The sequence below is a fragment of the Uranotaenia lowii genome, chromosome 2, assembly GCF_029784155.1.
Source record: "Uranotaenia lowii strain MFRU-FL chromosome 2, ASM2978415v1, whole genome shotgun sequence".
In the NCBI taxonomy this organism is placed as follows: domain Eukaryota; kingdom Metazoa; phylum Arthropoda; class Insecta; order Diptera; family Culicidae; genus Uranotaenia; species Uranotaenia lowii.
Window position 1 is genome coordinate 143,680,000 of NC_073692.1, and position 25,721 is coordinate 143,705,720.

The window sequence follows — 25,721 nt, forward strand, 5'->3', positions numbered from 1 at the left end:
TCAAATTTCAAACAATAGTATCCCGAAACTTGGTACCGTTGAATTACCAAACGTTTTATGTTTGGTGGTTTCATTATTAAATTTTTAACATTTCAGTTCAGTCGAGACTGTCAAAAACTACTCTAACACTCAGAAATTCATTCAAAAATATTTTTGAAATTGCGTGAAAATTTTTCACACGTGAAAATTTTTTAACAGCCTGAAAATTAAAAACATAAAAAATAATGACAATGTATTAGTTTGGATGCATGTTGAAGAGATCAAACCGCAGAAATCCTTTTCAAACACTTGAAAAAAAAAATATTAATGAAACTGAAATGCGAATAGAGTCAAGTTCGATCTGGTCAAATCCTGACCAAATTTAAGAAACAAAAAGAATGTTTAAAATATTGATGTTCACATGCTGATCTATTTTTCTATTGCTGAAAATGAAAATTAACAATAAAGGGTACAAATAAGGAGTTAGTGACCAACAAAATATTTCAATGGTGATAAAAATAGTTGATAATATCTTTTAATATATCGTTAGGTTGAGAGTGATTTATATTTTAAAGTATCGATAATCGAGAATTTTGGCGAATCGGTTATGGTTTTCACAATATCAAAATAAAAAAGAATTTGCCTCAATTGCATGCTTTAATGAAGATTAATCAAGATACAGATTCGTGTGGATGATTTACTCAATGAATAAGATTTAAATTTCAATATAATTTCATATTTCTGTGATTTTCATGAGTAAAATATCCGTAATCGTATGGATAGCTGATAAGCGTTCCATATAAGTAAAGGCTGAAAAAATTGAATATCACTTTAGCGTAAATTAGATGTAAATTTAATTAATAGATGAATGAAAATATTTGAAATCTGGAGACCACTGCATTCGCTTTAATGGGACTGAAATAGAATTGATTGAAAATATCGATTTAAGACTGCTACCAGCATCAATTTCAATTTCATCACTTCGAGTGACAAAATAATTCTTATTCACTATTGTCATTCTTCAAATGTCAGCGCTGAGCTAGTCCTTAGTTCATAATTCGTTGGAGTGATGATAACCAAAACAAAGTTGTGAATGACAGGGCCGTAGGAAGAACCGACTCATGGGGGGGGTTTTGGTGGCTGATTTTTACCTATGATTTTTTGCCCAACAATTCAGGAATACAAAAGAAATATGTATGTGACTATATGACTATTAGTTTTTTAGAACTTTGACTTTAAAAGTTTTCATAATAAATTGTAACTTAACAAGATTAATCCTGAACCCAAAACGTAAGCTAAATTCGCTTTCATCTATGGTTAAAATCTTCGAATTTGTTTAGGAGTCTGGTAGATCAAATTTAGTTGATTTGTGCATAAAATAAGCTTTTTTAGGAGAGTCTCCCTTTTCTTTAAAAAATCTTATTCTATGCTCATATATAACCAGCCCAATCTTTCAGAGGTATTTTGCAAATCTAGATATTTTTACCTATGATGAAAATAGATCAAATTTTCAAAAAAAAAAGTAAGAGGTAAAAGTTATCATATTTTCGGATCAAATTCCCTTGATGCAAACTTGAACCAAATTAATTATTTAAGTTTGACATTTGGCTCTGAAAAAAAAACTGCAATTATAACACATTGCGATTTATCGCTTGCCGCTAGTATGCTCAATTAAAAAGCGTAATTCAAACGTTATGAATAGAATAATAAAAACCTCATTCTACAAAATTTAACACAACACTTCCCGTTACTCAAATATCTATATTAAGCTAGCAATTTGAATTTAAAAATTGATTCCTGAAACATAAAATGGTGAATTTTGTGCTAGTAACGTTTAACAGTACACTGGGAAAATTTAGAACTTTGTTCAGATTTTGTGAGTGAAGCAAATATTTTTCATAAAGAATTAATTCGATAATAAAAATGTGGATTTTTCGGATAAAAAAGAACTAAAATTCTACCTTTAATATGTGATTTTTAATGGAATTGTGTTCACAAACTGATTCGGTTTAAAAATTGGATTCTGGAAATTGAATAAACAAGCAACATTAGGGACCGGAAGGAAATCTATAATTAGAAACACCTAAATTCGGCATTTTATATCTCAGAAACCCTTGGATTAAATTTTACAAATTAGCATTTTTTAGCTACGGCAAATGTTGTTTTAAATTTTGTCGTATAAAATTCAACACTCAAATTCGGTCCTTTGAGGTATACTTCAAAGTGTAGCACTCTGTAGGCAAGCGAAAAAAACGAGATATCTTGTATTTGGTCCGCAATGTGTTCAGTGAATGATCTCTTAAATTCCTCAACAATTTATGTTTATTGTAAAATTTATTTACAAGTTAAACCTTTTTCTGAATTTTGAATCTGTATTCTGAATCCAAATTCTGAACCTGAATTCAAAAATTGCGCTTTGAAGCTGTATCCGAATTTCCATAAGGTTTCTGAACAAAAAATACGATTTCCATTTCGAAGTTTTGATTTTTTTTTAAATTTTGTGTAAGAATTAAGTTTAAGAACTTTGAATTTGAATATAAAACTAAATTTCTCTATTTTTATATTTGGAATCTATAATGAAAATATCGAAAATGCATATGATCTCGAAAAACATGATTTAAATTTGATGCAAAAACAAATTTGAACCAGGGTTTTAAAGCAGCTTAATTTCTAATTTTTTAAGATTCTTTGAACTGAAAATCAAGAATCCTAAACTGGATACAGAATCCAAAATACGAAAATAGGAATACAATTTTGGTTATAAGAACTATAGAATCCGAACCTCCGAAATGGATTTTTCAAAATTTAATATTCAGACCTGAATTTCGATGAAAAGTGAGAAAATTTTGGAAAAGTGTAGCAGAATTTTGGGCTTGGGATGGATTTTTGAGGTTTTGGCATAAGTGTTTAGTCTAGATTGTTACTCTTGATTAATCTTACTCTATTATCATAATTTGGTTCTAAATTTAAAATTATGAGTGTAGAATAGAATACCTTGCTTACTGTTTTGGATCCTCATGGGGGGGGTTTAACCCCCAAAACCCCCCCCCCGTTCCTACGGCCATGGTGAATGAACATTCTCTATCCAATATTGTTATATTAGCGATAATGCAAACGCATCAATGTAAATAAATACTATGATGATTTCAGTGAAACTAGTTTTTGACTTTGTTAAGGAAATGCTAACAATAACATTAAATATTTCTTTAACACATCTATAAAAAAAATACCTATATTAACATTTTCAAAAGCTTTGTAATAAATACACGGTGTGTTTCGTAGAAGGACTTAAAGAAAAAAAAAATACAGTAACGCTAATTTTTGCCTGGGTAGAAAGTAGAGCTTTTCCCGGTTCATTTCCACCAAAAATTGAAATATTTGGTCGGTGACCCCCCATACAAATTTTATTTGAGATTTTGTTATTGAAATCTTTAAGAAATATACATCTATTTAAGGTTTTTTTAATTTCGGAGGTGCTAATTCTCTTAGTTTTAACTTTCAATGTTTTTAAATTGAACTGGTAGCTCAACAATCATATCAAATGCTTTGAACTTTTTAAAAATTATTTCAAACTTGTTAAAAAGCTATTAAATCAAAGAAAATTGTTTAAAAATTTCTGCTAATCCTAAAATTTAAAAAGCGGCTTACAATTCCTGCCAGCAGTCTGAAAAGGTCATATTATCTTAAATTGTTAGAATTATCTGGAATAATTTGAATCCATTTGAATCTATCATCTTTAGATTTTCTGATTGTGGAAACACTGGAGGGTATTTTATTAAAAAAGCTCAATGATTAAGAAAATCAGTTAATACTAGGAACAGATATAAGTTTTTTGTGAAAACGTTATACGTTATAATCGTGATGCGATCTGGAGTAGAAACGTTTGTCTTTATTTAAGCATTTAAAAAGTTATGAATTTCTAGCGATCCGCTAAAACAAACTTTAATGAGAATTCAGTTTTTATACTTTTCCTGAGCCAAATGTTTTAAAATCCAATTCGCACATCAGACTCAATGCAAATCACTACAGCAGTTTAATCTTGCTTTAAATGATCATTATTAGCCTGGAGTATTTATCAAACGTTTAATTTCTATTTTTAAGCCCAATTTCAGTAACCATCCTGTACGCTGTAATTCTCCAATTTTATTCCAAGAACAAGCATTACTTTTAAGGTTGTATAATCCTAGCTTCTACAGTTTTCAAGCCAAAATATTATTGTAAAACTCTCTTGAATTATTTGTTTTAAATGGAATTTAAAGTTTTCAGGTATTTTTTTTAAATGGACGAATCTAGTCTAATACTGTGATAAATTTTAAATTATTCCAAAAAAAAAATGCACTTCTATCATTTTGTCGATCTTAAATTTACAAAATCAACCGTATTGTTGCAAAAGTGAATAGCAATTGATCGATACGAACTAGCCTAAAACGTGTTAGATTCATCATGTTTTGCTCTTCCCATACATTTTTTTTCTAACTTCAGTGAACACTGATGTTCTTCTTTATTATTTATTAGAACATTAATGAAGCATTAATGTAACATAAAAAAAATCATAATTTCTACAACTGTACACCAGTTGTGATAAAATCCTCTACAAATCAGTAGTTTGAATTAACCATAGAAATCCATAAGAACTAAAAAAAATTAAGATGTAAAAATCTGGTCTAAAACCGTCGATTAAGTTGGAATTTCTCCTGAAAAAAATTGTCTTTCATCTATAATTCAGTAATTCCAAAATATCAACAGTATTTAAATGCTTCCGCAAAATGAACTTCCGATGATTGATAGAAAATTTATTCACCTTCAATTTGAGAAAAAGTAAATTGAAATTGATGCTATGTAGCCGAAGATGTACGGATTTCAGTGCAATTACTTTTACTTTTAACGCAATTTTATAAACTGGTCTGCTGCAATTTATATATATTTTTATCTGAGATAAAAGAAATTTGAAAATACCATAAACGAGTGGTATCAAAAAACTCATATTTTTCTCAAATGCGTATTTGTATGCATCTGAGCAAACAAATATTGTGGAATAAATTCAATGAACAAATTACAAAAAAAAAATATTTGTTTTAAAATTTCGTTGAAAACCGATCAAAGGATGTTGGACTGTTGTTATTAATGTAATTTTAAGTTTCATTAAACCCGAATTAGTTTTTCAAGATATATACATAAATATGTATATAAATTTAAATTACATTTGAACAACACCAATTATAACAAGGATATTCCAAAAAATAAATTTCAAATAAAATTTAAATAAATTTTAAATAAAATAAATTTAAGTTTTTTTATCCAAATTACAAATCTTTCTAAGCGTTGAAAATTTTTTTGTTGTCTCAAAATTACAAAAACTTGATTAAAAATGAAAAATTTAAATTTTTAAACAAGAAAATTGCTATTGTATTGCACTGGTATAGTTTTCCAGATTGAAATTTTTAAATATATTCAATAAATCTTCAAAAAATAAACAATCGTATGGGGACTCAATGACCAAAGATTTTAATTTGTCTTGGAAATTACTCAAAAAAGGCAAAATTTTCAATTTCTGAAAAAATAGAGTAAATTTTTTATTCTTTTAAACATCTTCTTGAAAAACACCGTGAATAATGAAGTGATCTTCAAGTTTGTTTCTTGAGAAGGCAGAATAAAAAAAAAAATGACCACTGCATTTTTTATAACAGAAAAACTTGAATAATGGACACTTCTAAAGCGGCAGCAAAATATTGGCATTTTATGCATCATTGCTTCCTCAAATAATTTCAAAGAATTATCCATACACTGGTACTTAGACTAAGTTTGCCCGGATATTTGATACTAAATTTAAGAACAGTACGGTCCGTCCCGGTTGCCCGGATTTCATTAAAAAATGCCCGAATTTTGCCCGGATTTATTCACTTTAATTGGAAAATTGAACCAAAAAAAACCCTCTTAAAAAAGAAATTTTTTGAGCAAGTTATATAAAAATATCCATCACAGGTTTTTTGGAAGCATAAAATAAGGTTCAAAATCTATCGATGAGTTTTAATGAATAAAAATTTTTTTTCAATTTTTTTTTCTTGATTTTTGTTTCTTTTTGTTTGTTTTGGAATTTCTGAGTTTCGATAACATTTGCCCGGATATTGCCCAAATTTTTGGTCGTCAGTTTGAAATCGAATGCCAAGGTTTTGACAGGTTTTTATATAAAAATATCCCGGTTACGTGCTGAAAAAATTCTGGCAACCTTAACTCAGACTGGTTTAACTTCCTTTAAAATGTATTCTTTATCCTGGCTTTAAAATGTATTCTTTATTCAATTTCTAATAATCCCACCAGATTGAGCTTATTCGAAAAGTTTTCGATAATTTGAGATGACTATTTGTGATTTTTTTTTAATTTTTCAATTATTATTATTAATACTAGCTGATCCCATACGAACTTCGTTTCGCTTTCATGCTTTCAAAGTCAATTGCCAAGCATTTTCCAGATGCACTTCTGAATTCATTGTTAAGTAATAATTGCAAAAACATTGAACGATCACTTCGTCTGTTGTCTTCTACTAAATTTTAAATCAGGAATCAATTGACCGCGCCATAACAAACCCGTGTATAAATTTCGACTCAATCTAAAAAAGCTAAACCCCTTTCGGGGGCTCTTATATAATCTTTGAAATCTGAAATCGATTGCCCTTCCCTCAAAACTCCCGTGTGCAAATTTTCATTACAATCCGATGTCAAATAACAAAGATATTGCAAAAATATTGAAAGGTTTATATGGACGACCCCCTTTGCCGGCCCCTTACACTGAATTTAATACCTGCAATTCATTGCTCGTCTCTCAAAACTCTCGTGTACCAATTTTCGTCTGAATCCGATGTATAATAACGACAATATCGCATTAACAGTGAATATTCAATATGGACGACCCCCTTGGCCGACTCCTGTTTTTAATGTTGATAAGTAAAATCAATTGTTTGTCCCTAATAACTCCTATGTGCAAATTTTCATCTCAATCCGATGTGTAAAAACGTCAATATCACTAAGATATTGAAAAGTTGATATGGACGACCCCTTCTGCCGGCCCCTTACACTGAATTTATTACCTCAAATCGATTGCACGTCACTCAAAACTATTGTGTACCAATTTTAAGCTGAATACGATGTATAATAACGTCAATATCTCAAAAACAGCGAAAAGTTAATATGGACGACCCCTTTGGATGACCCCTTACACACACCTTGACACCTGAAATCAATTGCCCGTCTTTCAAAACATTCATGTACAAATTTTCAACACGATCCGACGAAAAGTAACGTCAATATCGTGAAAACAATATTTGTCATGTATGGACGACCCCCTTCAGAAGGGGTCTTCCAAAAATCTGAAAACATTTTTTATCATTCCTGGTCCTAATGAGCATCCATGCCAAATTTCAGACCTCTAGCTCGTAAGACAGCTGAGTCTATAGAGGACAAACAAACAAACAAACAAACAAACATACAGAAATTGCTTTTTATATATATATATATATATATATATATATATATATATATATATATATATATATATATATATATATATATATATATATATATATATATATATATATATATATATATATATATATATATATATATATATATATATATATATATATATATATATATATATATATATATATATATATATATATTCGGGTCATTCGGGTCAAATATTAATTTTTCAATGCTTTCTTTATTTTTTTCTAGAGTTCCACTCTTTATGTATGTTTATTTAGGTTTTATTTTTTATTTGTGTGACAGGTTTAAACCACATCAAAATGACCTTTTCTTTCAAAGGCACTTGATCTAACCAGAAAAATTATGAAATTCAAAAGCTATCAATATGTATCGAAAATTTCACTCAGAATTTATACTAAAAAAATAACAATAATTCGGAAAATAACTTTATTCAATAACATTTTTGATAGAATGGTTCATTCCATAACAACCGACTCAAACAGGTCCTTATAGAATTTGGTCTTCGCAATGGGGAGTTTATGTTTGGTTGAATCACATCGAATTTCGAGCTAACCGCGTAACTTTTCTAAGTTTTTCTTCAAATATAAGCAGCATATTCAGACTTGTAGAAAAATATGTGGCCCCAAATCGTAATATTTTTTACAGCCAATAAAAAACAAAAAATCAAAGAGAAATTCGTTTAATTTCTGTTGGTGAAAAGTTTTGTAATTTGTAGTGCTTCCTTTATATAGCGAGTGGCTCCAGAGAGTGACTTTGAAAAAAATATTTCATCCGCATAAAACTTATTCATTCCTTCAGCAGTATGTAAAGACATTGAAATAGATAGGTAAAAATATTTAAAGCATAATCATCAATCCATTCATTTCTGCCATGTTAAAATTTTTTTTACAAAATTAGTTAAACATAATCAATTTTTTGATCGTCGCTATATTTAAATTTGCATTTTGATTTTAATCGCCGTATATTTTATGATTTAAAAACTTGCACCTCATGGACTGTGCTGAATTCTGCTGAAACTCTGCTGAACTTCAATCAACGTGTATTATACATTGCTTAGATTGAATTCAAATTCATCCAGATTCTTGGAGATTATCGATAGAATTCTAACTTCAACTTGCGGCTGCCCTTTTTTATCGGGTAGCATTTTAGTGTTTTTAATGTTTCTTGTAGTTATAGCGAACATTTTTGGATTGATTCTTTCTTCTTTTTCTTCAAACAAGAAGTGCTATTTAAAAGTGGTAATACCATCAAGAATCATTCATCAATCATTCATTCAATATGCCAATCTTTAACAGCAACATAGAACAATCAAGCAATAGAATAATCATCAACTTGGTTTTGATTCGCACGTATTTATTATTACAAATGCAAACAAACATTCGGGCGCTCTCAGTAGAAGAAGAGTTATTCTAGTAAATTGAACATAAAAGGCTGGATATTTTTCTATCTCGAATTCCATGAAATTCAAGAGGTCAGCCGATAATTTACGAACGTTTCGTTTGCTGCACTTTTCACTTAAAAACTTTTGTGACAGACTTGTCGAACTGAGCAATTTTCGAACGAATGTTGTGAGTTCAGGGAATTCAGTGATCTACCTTCCTACTTTTGATTCCGGCAAATCATCCGTAAACAATGAGCGACATTCTGATTTTATTGTTTAGGTGGAAAAGTATTCTGAACCAAAATCTTAGTCACTTATTTAAAGGAGTTTATCGTTACAAAGGAGTTATTTTTTTTTCTTCAGAAGGATGGAAATGCAGGTTTAAGCTTTCTAGAGAATACAACTCTCTGGAGCCACTTTATTAAATAGAATCATAAAAATTATTATACATTCTTAAGTTACCAAATCAATCAGTTTAACACAATTTTTCAAGCGTTTGTTATTCTTTGATGAATCTCATCACTATTGAGATGATGATAACGCCGTAAAGTAGACTACCAGACGTACAATTTATCCACCGCTATGATGATGCCAGTTGTCCATCATTTTGTTATTTGGTTCATCATTAAGCGGGAAATGTTGTAATTAATGCAAAAAACAAAATAATAATCCTCTTTGGTTTGAGTTTTCCTCAAGGAAAGTCGTTCTTATTTCCCTACCCGAAGTCAGAAAATGGTCTGACGAAACATTCTTCAGCTTTTTTGGACCAGCAATTTTTTTTTCTTGGAAATAGCTTGCTTGTTTTACATTTTGATACAAAATTGGTTCGTTTTTCATTTTTTACGTGTAGTATTTAACTCAAACAAAATTAAAAATATATAAAATATATAAATTTTATGTAAATTTTTGGATCCAGAATTTATTTAGAAACAAATCTTTTGAAAGTGGACTTTTTTCAAAGATCGCGCTTGCGGAACCTCTAAACATGCTTTTTTTAGTCGGCTCCATACAAAAGTTTGTTAAGCACATCCTAATCTACTATTTGGAGGGTGAGCTCCCAGATTCCCAGAAGTTATGCAATTTTGGGACACCCTAGTGTTCAGGTTTTTTGCCTTTCTAACAGAAAGGTTTGGTTATCGGTCGATTGGGGAGATCATTAATTATGGGTCTTAGGCATACCTTTATAGGTACCTATCGACTCAGCTCGACGAGTTCTGTTGATGTCCGTGGATTTGTATGTGCCATTTTAAAAATGTCAAGAACGTTTTTGCGAAACTGGGCTGCGCAATTAAAATGATTTTAGTCTCAAAAGAATGCATTTTTTTTCCTACACAACCCTTTCAAAAACGGGAAAAAAACAAAATAGTTGAAACCGTTTTCTTTACGAAATACATATCATACTTATTATGGCATAAAAAAAAGTTGCGCCTCGAAGCAGCAGCACCAGCAATCATTTATAAATTAGAGATAATCAAAGTAAAAAATTAAAATTTACTGACTCGAGAATTGAACCGAAACCCTTCAGATCCAAAGTTGCAAGCGCTATCCAATAAACCATCGGCACGCTTGATAAAGAGCGGCTCAAACTCAAATAGGTAAAAGGCATTACTAAGACGCACCGTGGTCTGGGCAGTTTCTCAGTCTGCTGGGGCAAATACGGCAACAGTGTTTATATCTTACACTTCTTGCTTTTCAATGCAGCAAATGGCGGATGGGCGTTTCCTTCAGAGTCTGCCATGCCTATTAGACACTATAATTTCATATATGAAATTATAGTGTCTATAGCCATGCCGGGTGTCAACAAAATGCAGAGCCGTACAGAAAACTGCGTTGGGGGGGAATTTATATGAAGATCTTATGACCCTCGTTTTTTTTACCCGCGTTGAAGAATGAATTTATGTTTTTTTTTTCATTTCTACATACTCATACATAATTTAGATTCAATTTCAGATGCAGAATTCAGATTCAGTTTTCAAATTCAGGATACAGGTTTAGGAATCAGAATTCAGGATTCAGAATTCAAAATTCAGATTCAGAACTCATATTCAGATTCAGAATTTAGATTCAGAATTCATATTCAGAATTCAGATTAAGAATTCAGATTCAGAATTCAGATTCAGAATTCAGATTCAGAATTCAGATTCAGAATTCAGATTCAGAATTCAGATTCAGAATTCAGATTCAGAATTCAGATTCAGAATTCAGATTCAGAATTCAGATTCAGAATTCAGATTCAGAATTCAGATTCAGAATTCAGATTCAGAATTCAGATTCAGAATTCAGATTCAGAATTCAGATTCAGAATTCAGATTCAGAATTCAGATTCAGAATTCAGATTCAGAATTCAGATTCAGAATTCAGATTCAGAATTCAGATTCAGAATTCAGATTCAGAATTCAGATTCAGAATTCAGATTCAGAATTCAGATTCAGAATTCAGATTCAGAATTCAGATTCAGAATTCAGATTCAGAATTCAGATTCAGAATTCAGATTCAGAATTCAGATTCAGAATTCAGATTCAGAATTCAGATTCAGAATTCAGATTCAGAATTCAGATTCAGAATTCAGATTCAGAATTCAGATTCAGAATTCAGATTCAGAATTCAGATTCAGAATTTATGTAAATTTATTTTCGGCATATCGGTGAAAAATTTAGATTCATGGAGAAAGAATATCAGAATTAAAAATTGATGAAGCTGGTTGTTGCGAGGTAAAGTATGGTGTACGTTAATAAATTTTCCTTGCAAAAATGTTCTTTCGCTCTTTTCATCATCCGTAAAATTTCTCCTCACTTTATCAATTTTCAATTCTGGAATTGTTTCTCCAAGAATACCAATTTTCACAGTTTTTGATAAATTTGCGATGACTTAAAGATCATTACGCATGAAAACACGATTTTGTTTTGTGAAAACCTTTTTTCACATTTTTTCTGAAATTAAGTTTGCTGCATACTTTTAGGGGTAAAACCATACTACTAAAAGTTGTAAAATCCGAAATCATAAAAAAAAATTTTGGATGAAAGAAATTTCAATGTTGAAAACCGCGTGATGCAAAACAATCAAAATGAGATTCAGATTCAGAATTCAGATTCAGAATTCAGATTCAGAATTCAGATTCAGAATTCAGATTCAGAATTCAGATTCAGAATTCAGATTCAGAATTCAGATTCAGAATTCAGATTCAGAATTCAGGTTCAGAATTCAGATTCAGAATTCAGATACAGAATTCAGATTCAGAATTCAGATTCAGAATTCAGAATTCAGATTCAGAATTCAGATTCAGAATTCAGATTCAGAATTCAGATTCAGAATTCAGATTCAGAATTCAGATTCAGAATTCAGATTCAGAATTCAGATTCAGAATTCAGATTCAGAATTCAGATTCAGAATTCAGATTCAGAATTCAGATTCAGAATTCAGATTCAGAATTCAGATTCAGAATTTAGATTCAGAATTCAGATTCAGAATTCAGATTCAGAATTCAGATTCAGAATTCAGATTCAGAATTCAGATTCAGAATTCAGATTCAGAATTCAGATTCAGAATTCAGATTCAGAATTCAGATTCAGAATTCAGATTCAGAATTCAGATTCAGAATTCAGATTCAGAATTCAGATTCAGAATTCAGATTCAGAATTCAGATTCAGAATTCAGATTCAGAATTCAGATTCAGAATTCAGATTCAGAATTCAGATTCAGAATTCAGATTCAGAATTCAGATTCAGAATTCAGATTCAGAATTCAGATTCAGAATTCAGATTCAGAATTCAGATTCAGAATTCAGATTCAGAATTCAGATTCAGAATTCAGATTCAGAATTCAGATTCAGAATTCAGATTCTTGTAAATTTATTTTTCGGCATATCGGTGAAAAGTAGTTATGAAATTGATAAAGATGGATAGAGAAGTGAGAAGAAAATTTACAGATGTTGAAAAGAGCGAAAGAGCATTTTTGCGAGGAAACTTATTAACGTACACCATACTTTACCCTGCAACATTTCATTATTTAGGAGAAGTAGTACCGGGATAGAGGTGGTACTACCTTAACCTATACAATGAAATCTGGTTGGTCCGAAGTCTACATGTGGTGAACACGAACTTATCTTAAGAATTCAGATTCAGAATTCAGATTCAGAATTCAGATTCAGAATTCAGATTCAGAATTCAGATTCAGAATTCAGATTCAGAATTCAGATTCAGAATTCAGATTCAGAATTCAGATTCAGAATTCAGATTCAGAATTCAGATTCAGAATTCAGATTCAGAATTCAGATTCAGAATTCAGATTCAGAATTCAGATTCAGAATTCAGATTCAGAATTCAGATTCAGAATTCAGATTCAGAATTCAGATTCAGAATTCAGATTCAGAATTCAGATTCAGAATTCAGATTCAGAATTCAGATTCAGAATTCAGATTCAGAATTCAGATTCAGAATTCAGATTCAGAATTCAGATTCAGAATTCAGATTCAGAATTCAGATTCAGAATTCAGATTCAGAATTCAGATTCAGAATTCAGATTCAGAATTCAGATTCAGAATTCAGATTCAGAATTCAGATTCAGAATTCAGATTCAGAATTCAGATTCAGAATTCAGATTCAGAATTCAGATTCAGAATTCAGATTCAGAATTCAGATTCAGAATTCAGATTCAGAATTCAGATTCAGAATTCAGATTCAGAATTCAGATTCAGAATTCAGATTCAGAATTCAGATTCAGAATTCAGATTCAGAATTCAGATTCAGAATTCAGATTCAGAATTCAGATTCAGAATTCAGATTCAGAATTCAGATTCAGAATTCCGATTCAGAATTCAGATTCAGAATTCAGATTCAGAGTTCAGATTCAGAATTCAGATTCAGAATTCAGATTCAGAATTCAGATTCAGAATTCAGATTCAGAATTCAGATTCAGAATTCAGATTCAGAATTCAGATTCAGAATTCAGATTCAGAATTCAGATTCAGAATTCAGATTCAGAATTCAGATTCAGAATTCAGATTCAGAATTCAGATTCAGAATTCAGATTCAGAATTCAGATTCAGAATTCAGATTCAGAATTCAGATTCAGAATTCAGATTCAGAATTCAGATTCAGAATTCAGATTCAGAATTCAGATTCAGAATTCAGATTCAGAATTCAGATTCAGAATTCAGATTCAGAATTCAGATTCAGAATTCAGATTCAGAATTCAGATTCAGAATTCAGATTCAGAATTCAGATTCAGAATTCAGATTCAGAATTCAGATTCAGAATTCAGATTCAGAATTCAGATTCAGAATTCAGATTCAGAATTCAGATTCAGAATTCAGATTCAGAATTCAGATTCAGAATTCAGATTCAGAATTCAGATTCAGAATTCAGATTCAGAATTCAGATTCAGAATTCAGATTCAGAATTCAGATTCAGAATTCAGATTCAGAATTCAGATTCAGAATTCAGATTCAGAATTCAGATTCAGAATACAGATTTAGAATTCAAATTCAGAGTTCAAATTCAGAATTCAGATTGAGAATTCAGATTTAGAATTCTGATTAAGAATTCGGATTAAAGATCAACCTGGAATTTGAATATATTCAAATATTAGACTAAGTGTTGTAACTCAAAATTCAAACTTTAGAATCAGAATAAGATTTCAGATTTAGTTTCCAGAATGAGATTAATCATTTAATAGTCATATTACTTTCCCCTCCTTTTGTGGGAATTTTTCCTCTATGCATGGTTGAGCTCTAAAAAAGGTATCATGCTAGGGCACGCGTCACGGCTATCCATCAATATTGTAGTTGGTTTTACTTATTCAGTAAAAAAAAGCATAAAAAAACAGTAAGATTCGAACCGTGACCAGCAACGTGAAAGTTCTGGTTGCTACCACGGCACCATTTCAGCGTGTTATAAATCTTGGAAATTCTACTGTTTAAATACCATTCTTTCCATACATAAAATGAGCTCCTTACATACCAGTTCGCTTTTCCCCAAAAAAACGTACCAGGCATCATTTTTGCCTTTCTAACAGAAAGGTTTGGTTATCGGTCGATTGGGGAGATCATTAATTATGGGTCTTAGGCATACCTTTATAGGTACCTATCGACTCAGCTCGACGAGTTCTGTTGATGTCCGTGGATTTGTATGTGCCATTTTAAAAATGTCAAGAACGTTTTTGCGAAACTGGGCTGCGCAATTAAAATGATTTTAGTCTCAAAAGAATGCATTTTTTTTCCTACACAACCCTTTCAAAAACGGGAAAAAAACAAAATAGTTGAAACCGTTTTCTTTACGAAATACATATCATACTTATTATGGCATAAAAAAAAGTTGCTAGTGGCGCCTCGAAGCAGCAGCACCAGCAATCATTTATAAATTAGAGATAATCAAAATAAAAAATTAAAATTTACTGACTCGAGAATTGAACCGAAACCCTTCAGATCCAAAGTTGCAAGCGCTATCCAATAAACCATCGGCACGCTTGATAAAGAGCGGCTCAAACTCAAATAGGTAAAAGGCATTACTAAGACGCACCGTGGTCTGGGCAGTTTCTCAGTCTGCTGGGGCAAATACGGCAACAGTGTTTATATCTTACACTTCTTGCTTTTCAATGCAGCAAATGGCGGATGGGCGTTTCCTTCAGAGTCCGCCATGCCTATTAGACACTATAATTTCATATATGAAATTATAGTGTCTATAGCCATGCCGGGTGTCAACAAAATGCAGAGCCGTACAGAAAACTGCGTTGGGGGGGAATTTATATGAAGATCTTATGACCCTCGTTTTTTTTACCCGCGTTGAAGAATGAATTTATGTTTTTTTTTTTCATTTCTACATACTCATACATAATTTAGATTCAATTTCAGATGCAGAATTCAGATTCAGTTTTCAAATTCAGGATACAGGTTTAGGAATCAGAATTCAGGATTCAGAATTCAAAATTCAGATTCAGAACTCATATTCAGATTCAGAATTTAGATTCAGAATTCATATTCAGAATTCAGATTAAGAATTCAGATTCAGAATTCAGATTCAGAATTCAGATTCAGAATTCAGATTCAGAATTCAGATTCAGAATTCAGATTCAGAATTCAGATTCAGAATTCAGATTCAGAATTCAGATTCAGAATTCAGATTCAGAATTCAGATTCAGAATTCAGATTCAGAATTCAGATTCAGAATTCAGATTCAGAATTCAGATTCAGAATTCAGATTCAGAATTCAGATTCAGAATTCAGATTCAGAATTCAGATTCAGAATTCAGATTCAGAATTCAGATTCAGAATTCAGATTCAGAATTCAGATTCAGAATTCAGATTCAGAATTCAGATTCAGAATTCAGATTCAGAATTCAGATTCAGAATTCAGATTCAGAATTCAGATTCAGAATTCAGATTCAGAATTCAGATTCAGAATTCAGATTCAGAATTCAGATTCAGAATTCAGATTCAGAATTCAGATTCAGAATTCAGATTCAGAATTCAGATTCAGAATTCAGATTCAGAATTCAGATTCAGAATTCAGATTCAGAATTCAGATTCTTGTAAATTTATTTTTCGGCATATCGGTGAAAAGTAGTTATGAAATTGATAAAGATGGATAGAGAAGTGAGAAGAAAATTCACAGATGTTGAAAAGAGCGAAAGAGCATTTTTGCGAGGAAACTTATTAACGTACACCATACTTTACCCTGCAACATTTCATTATTTAGGAGAAGTAGTACCGGGATAGAGGTGGTACTACCTTAACCTATACAATGAAATCTGGTTGGTCCGAAGTCTACATGTGGTGAACACGAACTTATCTTAAGAATTCAGATTCAGAATTCAGATTCAGAATTCAGATTCAGAATTCAGATTCAGAATTCAGATTCAGAATTCAGATTCAGAATTCAGATTCAGAATTCAGATTCAGAATTCAGATTCAGAATTCAGATTCAGAATTCAGATTCAGAATTCAGATTCAGAATTCAGATTCAGAATTCAGATTCAGAATTCAGATTCAGAATTCAGATTCAGAATTCAGATTCAGAATTCAGATTCAGAATTCAGATTCAGAATTCAGATTCAGAATTCAGATTCAGAATTCAGATTCAGAATTCAGATTCAGAATTCAGATTCAGAATTCAGATTCAGAATTCAGATTCAGAATTCAGATTCAGAATTCAGATTCAGAATTCAGATTCAGAATTCAGATTCAGAATTCAGATTCAGAATTCAGATTCAGAATTCAGATTCAGAATTCAGATTCAGAATTCAGATTCAGAATTCAGATTCAGAATTCAGATTCAGAATTCAGATTCAGAATTCAGATTCAGAATTCAGATTCAGAATTCAGATTCAGAATTCAGATTCAGAATTCAGATTCAGAATTCAGATTCAGAATTCAGATTCAGAATTCAGATTCAGAATTCAGATTCAGAATTCAGATTCAGAATTCAGATTCAGAATTCAGATTCAGAATTCAGATTCAGAATTCAGATTCAGAATTCAGATTCAGAATTCAGATTCAGAATTCAGATTCAGAATTCAGATTCAGAATTCAGATTCAGAATTCAGATTCAGAATTCAGATTCAGAATTCAGATTCAGAATTCAGATTCAGAATTCAGATTCAGAATTCAGATTCAGAATTCAGATTCAGAATTCAGATTCAGAATTCCGATTCAGAATTCAGATTCAGAATTCAGATTCAGAGTTCAGATTCAGAATTCAGATTCAGAATTCAGATTCAGAATTCAGATTCAGAATTCAGATTCAGAATTCAGATTCAGAATTCAGATTCAGAATTCAGATTCAGAATTCAGATTCAGAATTCAGATTCAGAATTCAGATTCAGAATTCAGATTCAGAATTCAGATTCAGAATTCAGATTCAGAATTCAGATTCAGAATTCAGATTCAGAATTCAGATTCAGAATTCAGATTCAGAATTCAGATTCAGAATTCAGATTCAGAATTCAGATTCAGAATTCAGATTCAGAATTCAGATTCAGAATTCAGATTCAGAATTCAGATTCAGAATTCAGATTCAGAATTCAGATTCAGAATTCAGATTCAGAATTCAGATTCAGAATTCAGATTCAGAATTCAGATTCAGAATTCAGATTCAGAATTCAGATTCAGAATTCAGATTCAGAATTCAGATTCAGAGTTCAGATTCAGAATTCAGATTCAGAATTCAGATTCAGAATTCAGATTCAGAATTCAGATTCAGAATTCAGATTCAGAATTCAGATTCAGAATTCAGATTCAGAATTCAGATTCAGAATTCAGATTCAGAATACAGATTTAGAATTCAAATTCAGAGTTCAAATTCAGAATTCAGATTGAGAATTCAGATTTAGAATTCTGATTAAGAATTCGGATTAAAGATCAACCTGGAATTTGAATATATTCAAATATTAGACTAAGTGTTGTAACTCAAAATTCAAACTTTAGAATCAGAATAAGATTTCAGATTTAGTTTCCAGAATGAGATTAATCATTTAATAGTCATATTACTTTCCCCTCCTTTTGTGGGAATTTTTCCTCTATGCATGGTTGAGCTCTAAAAAAGGTATCATGCTAGGGCACGCGTCACGGCTATCCATCAATATTGTAGTTGGTTTTACTTATTCAGTAAAAAAAAGCATAAAAAAACAGTAAGATTCGAACCGTGACCAGCAACGTGAAAGTTCTGGTTGCTACCACGGCACCATTTCAGCGTGTTATAAATCTTGGAAATTCTACTGTTTAAATACCATTCTTTCCATACATAAAATGAGCTCCTTACATACCAGTTCGCTTTTCCCCAAAAAAACGTACCAGGCATCATTTTTGCCTTTCTAACAGAAAGGTTTGGTTATCGGTCGATTGGGGAGATCATTAATTATGGGTCTTAGGCATACCTTTATAGGTACCTATCGACTCAGCTCGACGAGTTCTGTTGATGTCCGTGGATTTGTATGTGCCATTTTAAAAATGTCAAGAACGTTTTTGCGAAACTGGGCTGCGCAATTAAAATGATTTTAGTCTCAAAAGAATGCATTTTTTTTCCTACACAACCCTTTCAAAAACGGGAAAAAAACAAAATAGTTGAAACCGTTTTCTTTACGAAATACATATCATACTTATTATGGCATAAAAAAAAGTTGCTAGTGGCGCCTCGAAGCAGCAGCACCAGCAATCATTTATAAATTAGAGATAATCAAAATAAAAAATTAAAATTTACTGACTCGAGAATTGAACCGAAACCCTTCAGATCCAAAGTTGCAAGCGCTATCCAATAAACCATCGGCACGCTTGATAAAGAGCGGCTCAAACTCAAATAGGTAAAAGGCATTACTAAGACGCACCGTGGTCTGGGCAGTTTCTCAGTCTGCTGGGGCAAATACGGCAACAGTGTTTATATCTTACACTTCTTGCTTTTCAATGCAGCAAATGGCGGATGGGCGTTTCCTTCAGAGTCCGCCATGCCTATTAGACACTATAATTTCATATATGAAATTATAGTGTCTATAGCCATGCCGGGTGTCAACAAAATGCAGAGCCGTACAGAAAACTGCGTTGGGGGGGAATTTATATGAAGATCTTATGACCCTCGTTTTTTTTACCCGCGTTGAAGAATGAATTTATGTTTTTTTTTTCATTTCTACATACTCATACATAATTTAGATTCAATTTCAGATGCAGTTTTCAAATTCAGGATACAGGTTTAGGAATCAGAATTCAGGATTCAGAATTCAAAATTCAGATTCAGAACTCATATTCAGATTCAGAATTTAGATTCAGAATTCATATTCAGAATTCAGATTAAGAATTCAGATTCAGAATTCAGATTCAGAATTCAGATTCAGAATTCAGATTCAGAATTCAGATTCAGAATTCAGATTCAGAATTCAGATTCAGAATTCAGATTCAGAATTCAGATTCAGAATTCAGATTCAGAATTCAGATTCAGAATTCAGATTCAGAATTCAGATTCAGAATTCAGATTCAGAATTCAGATTCAGAATTCAGATTCAGAATTCAGATTCAGAATTCAGATTCAGAATTCAGATTCAGAATTCAGATTCAGAATTCAGATTCAGAATTCAGATTCAGAATTCAGATTCAGAATTCAGATTCAGAATTCAGATTCAGAATTCAGATTCAGAATTCAGATTCAGAATTCAGATTCAGAATTCAGATTCAGAATTCAGATTCAGAATTCAGATTCAGAATTCAGATTCAGAATTCAGATTCAGAATTCAGATTCAGAATTCAGATTCAGAATTCAGATTCAGAATTCAGATTCAGAATTCAGATTCAGAATTCAATTGCCCGTCCGGAGTATACGTGTCCACCACATGTAGACTTCGGACCAACCAGATTTCATTGTATAGGTTAAGGTAGTGCCACCTCTATCCCGGTACTACTTCTCCTAAATAATGAAATGTTGCAGGGTAAAGTATGGTGTACGTTAATAAGTTTCCTCGCAAAAATGCTCTTTCGCTCTTTTCAACATCTGTAAATTTTCTTCTCACTTCTCTATCCATCTTTATCAATTTCATAACTACTTTTCACCGATATGCCGAAAAATAAATTTACAAAATTAATTAACGGTGGTTAACTTATCTTAAGAATTCAGATTCAGAATTCAGATTCAGAATTTATGTAAATTTATTTTCGGCATATCGGTGAAAAATTTAGATTCATGGAGAAAGAATATCAGAATTAAAAATTGATGAAGCTGGTTGTTGCGAGGTAAAGTATGGTGTACGTTAATAAATTTTCCTTGCAAAAATGTTCTTTCGCTCTTTTCATCATCCGTAAAATTTCTCCTCACTTTATCAATTTTCAATTCTGGAATTGTTTCTCCAAGAATACCAATTTTCACAGTTTTTGATAAATTTGCGATGACTTAAAGATCATTACGCATGAAAACACGATTTTGTTTTGTGAAAACCTTTTTTCACATTTTTTCTGAAATTAAGTTTGCTGCATACTTTTAGGGGTAAAACCATACTACTAAAAGTTGTAAAATCCGAAATCATAAAAAAAAATTTTGGATGAAAGAAATTTCAATGTTGAAAACCGCGTGATGCAAAACAATCAAAATGAGATTCAGATTCAGAATTCAGATTCAGAATTCAGATTCAGAATTCAGATTCAGAATTCAGATTCAGAATTCAGATTCAGAATTCAGATTCAGAATTCAGGTTCAGAATTCAGATTCAGAATTCAGATACAGAATTCAGATTCAGAATTCAGATTCAGAATTCAGATTCAGAATTCAGATTCAGAATTCAGATTCAGAATTCAGATTCAGAATTCAGAATTCAGATTCAGAATTCAGATTCAGAATTCAGATTCAGAATTCAGATTCAGAATTCAGATTCAGAATTCAGATTCAGAATTCAGATTCAGAATTCAGATTCAGAATTTAGATTCAGAATTCAGAATCAGAATTCAGAATCAGAATTCAGATTCAGAATTCAGATTCAGAATTTAGATTCAGAATTCAGATTCAGAATTCAGATTCAGAATTCAGATTCAGAATTCAGATTCAGAATTCAGATTCAGAATTCAGATTCAGAATTCAGATTCAGAATTCAGATTCAGAATTCAGATTCAGAATTCAGATTCAGAATTCAGATTCAGAATTCAGATTCAGAATTCAGATTCAGAATTCAGATTCAGAATTCAGATTCAGAATTCAGATTCAGAATTCAGATTCAGAATTCAGATTCAGAATTCAGATTCAGAATTCAGATTCAGAATTCAGATTCAGAATTCAGAATTCAGATTCAGAATTCAGATTCAGAATTCAGATTCAGAATTCAGATTCAGAATTCAGATTCAGAATTCAGATTCAGAATTCAGATTCAGAATTCAGATTCAGAATTCAGATTCAGAATTCAGATTCAGAATTCAGATTCAGAATTCAGATTCAGAATTCAGATTCAGAATTCAGATTCAGAATTCAGATTCAGAATTCAGATTCAGAATTCAGATTCAGAATTCAGATTCAGAATTCAGATTCAGAATTCAGATTCAGAATTCAGATTCAGAATTCAGATTCAGAATTCAGATTCAGAATTCAGATTCAGAATTCAGATTCAGAATTCAGATTCAGAATTCAGATTCAGAATTCAGATTCAGAATTCAGATTCAGAATTCAGATTCAGAATTCAGATTCAGAATTCAGATTCAGAATTCAGATTCAGAATTCAGATTCAGAATTCAGATTCAGAATTCAGATTCAGAATTCAGATTCAGAATTCAGATTCAGAATTCAGATTCAGAATTCAGATTCAGAATTCAGATTCAGAATTCAGATTCAGAATTCAGATTCAGAATTCAGATTCAGAATTCAGATTCAGAATTCAGATTCAGAATTCAGATTCAGAATTCAGATTCAGAATTCAGATTCAGAATTCAGATTCAGAATTCAGATTCAAAATTCAGATTCAGAATTCAGATTCAGAATTCAGATTCAGAATTCAGATTCAGAATTCAGATTCAGAATTCAGATTCAGAATTCAGATTCAGAATTCAGATTCAGAATTCAGATTCAGAATTCAGATTCAGAATTCAGATTCAGAATTCAGATTCAGAATTCAGATTCAGAATTCAGATTCAGAATTCAGATTCAGAATTCAGATTCAGAATTCAGATTCAGAATTCAGATTCAGAATTCAGATTCAGAATTCAGATTCAGAATTCAGATTCAGAATTCAGATTCAGAATTCAGATTCAGAATTCAGATTCAGAATTCAGATTCAGAATTCAGATTCAGAATTCAGATTCAGAATTCAGATTCAGAATTCAGATTCAGAATTCAGATTCAGAATTCAGATTCAGAATTCAGATTCAGAATTCAGATTCAGAATTCAGATTCAGAATTCAGATTCAGAATTCAGATTCAGAATTCAGATTCAGAATTCAGATTCAGAATTCAGATTCAGAATTCAGATTCAGAATTCAGATTCAGAATTCAGATTCAGAATTCAGATTCAGAATTCAGATTCAGAATTCAGATTCAGAATTCAGATTCAGAATTCAGATTCAGAATTCAGATTCAGAATTCAGATTCAGAATTCAGATTCAGAATTCAGATTCAGAATTCAGATTCAGAATTCAGATTCAGAATTCAGATTCAGAATTCAGATTCAGAATTCAGATTCAGAATTCAGATTCAGAATTCAGATTCAGAGTTCAGATTCAGAATTCAGATTCAGAATTCAGATTCAGAATTCAGATTCAGAATACAGATTTAGAATTCAAATTCAGAGTTCAAATTCAGAATTCAGATTGAGAATTCAGATTTAGAATTCTGATTAAGAATTCGGATTAAAGATCAACCTGGAATTTGAATATATTCAAATATTAGACTAAGTGTTGTAACTCAAAATTCAAACTTTAGAATCAGAATAAGATTTCAGATTTAGTTTCCAGAATGAGATTAATCATTTAATAGTCATATTACTTTCCCCTCCTTTTGTGGGAATTTTTCCTCTATGCATGGTTGAGCTCTAAAAAAGGTATCATGCTAGGGCACGCGTCACGGCTATCCATCAATATTGTAGTTGGTTTTACTTATTCAGTAAAAAAAAGCATAAAAAAACAGTAAGATTCGAACCGTGACCAGCAACGTGAAAGTTCTGGTTGCTACCACGGCACCATTTCAGCGTGTTATAAGGCTTGGAAATTCAACTGTTTAAATACCATTCTTTCCATACATAAAATGAGCTCCTTACATACCAGTTCGTTTTCCCCCAAAAAACGTACCAGGCATCATTTTTTGCCTTTCTAACAGAAAGGTTTGGTTATCGGTCGATTGGGGAGATCATTAATTATGGGTCTTAGGCATACCTTTATAGGTACCTATCGACTCAGCTCGACGAGTTCTGTTGATGTCCGTGGATTTGTATGTGCCATTTTAAAAATGTCAAGAACGTTTTTGCGAAACTGGGCTGCGCAATTAAAATGATTTTAGTCTCAAAAGAATGCATTTTTTTTCCTACACAACCCTTTCAAAAACGGGAAAAAAACAAAATAGTTGAAACCGTTTTCTTTACGAAATACATATCATACTTATTATGGCATAAAAAAAAGTTGCTAGTGGCGCCTCGAAGCAGCAGCACCAGCAATCATTTATAAATTAGAGATAATCAAAATAAAAAATTAAAATTTACTGACTCGAGAATTGAACCGAAACCCTTCAGATCCAAAGTTGCAAGCGCTATCCAATAAACCATCGGCACGCTTGATAAAGAGCGGCTCAAACTCAAATAGGTAAAAGGCATTACTAAGACGCACCGTGGTCTGGGCAGTTTCTCAGTCTGCTGGGGCAAATACGGCAACAGTGTTTATATCTTACACTTCTTGCTTTTCAATGCAGCAAATGGCGGATGGGCGTTTCCTTCAGAGTCCGCCATGCCTATTAGACACTATAATTTCATATATGAAATTATAGTGTCTATAGCCATGCCGGGTGTCAACAAAATGCAGAGCCGTACAGAAAACTGCGTTGGGGGGGAATTTATATGAAGATCTTATGACCCTCGTTTTTTTTACCCGCGTTGAAGAATGAATTTATGTTTTTTTTTTTCATTTCTACATACTCATACATAATTTAGATTCAATTTCAGATGCAGAATTCAGATTCAGTTTTCAAATTCAGGATACAGGTTTAGGAATCAGAATTCAGGATTCAGAATTCAAAATTCAGATTCAGAACTCATATTCAGATTCAGAATTTAGATTCAGAATTCATATTCAGAATTCAGATTAAGAATTCAGATTCAGAATTCAGATTCAGAATTCAGATTCAGAATTCAGATTCAGAATTCAGATTCAGAATTCAGATTCAGAATTCAGATTCAGAATTCAGATTCAGAATTCAGATTCAGAATTCAGATTCAGAATTCAGATTCAGAATTCAGATTCAGAATTCAGATTCAGAATTCAGATTCAGAATTCAGATTCAGAATTCAGATTCAGAATTCAGATTCAGAATTCAGATTCAGAATTCAGATTCAGAATTCAGATTCAGAATTCAGATTCAGAATTCAGATTCAGAATTCAGATTCAGAATTCAGATTCAGAATTCAGATTCAGAATTCAGATTCAGAATTCAGATTCAGAATTCAGATTCAGAATTCAGATTCAGAATTCAGATTCAGAATTCAGATTCAGAATTCAGATTCAGAATTCAGATTCAGAATTCAGATTCAGAATTCAGATTCAGAATTCAGATTCAGAATTCAGATTCAGAATTCAGATTCAGAATTCAGATTCAGAATTCAGATTCAGAATTCAGATTCAGAATTCAGATTCAGAATTCAGATTCTTGTAAATTTATTTTTCGGCATATCGGTGAAAAGTAGTTATGAAATTGATAAAGATGGATAGAGAAGTGAGAAGAAAATTCACAGATGTTGAAAAGAGCGAAAGAGCATTTTTGCGAGGAAACTTATTAACGTACACCATACTTTACCCTGCAACATTTCATTATTTAGGAGAAGTAGTACCGGGATAGAGGTGGTACTACCTTAACCTATACAATGAAATCTGGTTGGTCCGAAGTCTACATGTGGTGAACACGAACTTATCTTAAGAATTCAGATTCAGAATTCAGATTCAGAATTCAGATTCAGAATTCAGATTCAGAATTCAGATTCAGAATTCAGATTCAGAATTCAGATTCAGAATTCAGATTCAGAATTCAGATTCAGAATTCAGATTCAGAATTCAGATTCAGAATTCAGATTCAGAATTCAGATTCAGAATTCAGATTCAGAATTCAGATTCAGAATTCAGATTCAGAATTCAGATTCAGAATTCAGATTCAGAATTCAGATTCAGAATTCAGATTCAGAATTCAGATTCAGAATTCAGATTCAGAATTCAGATT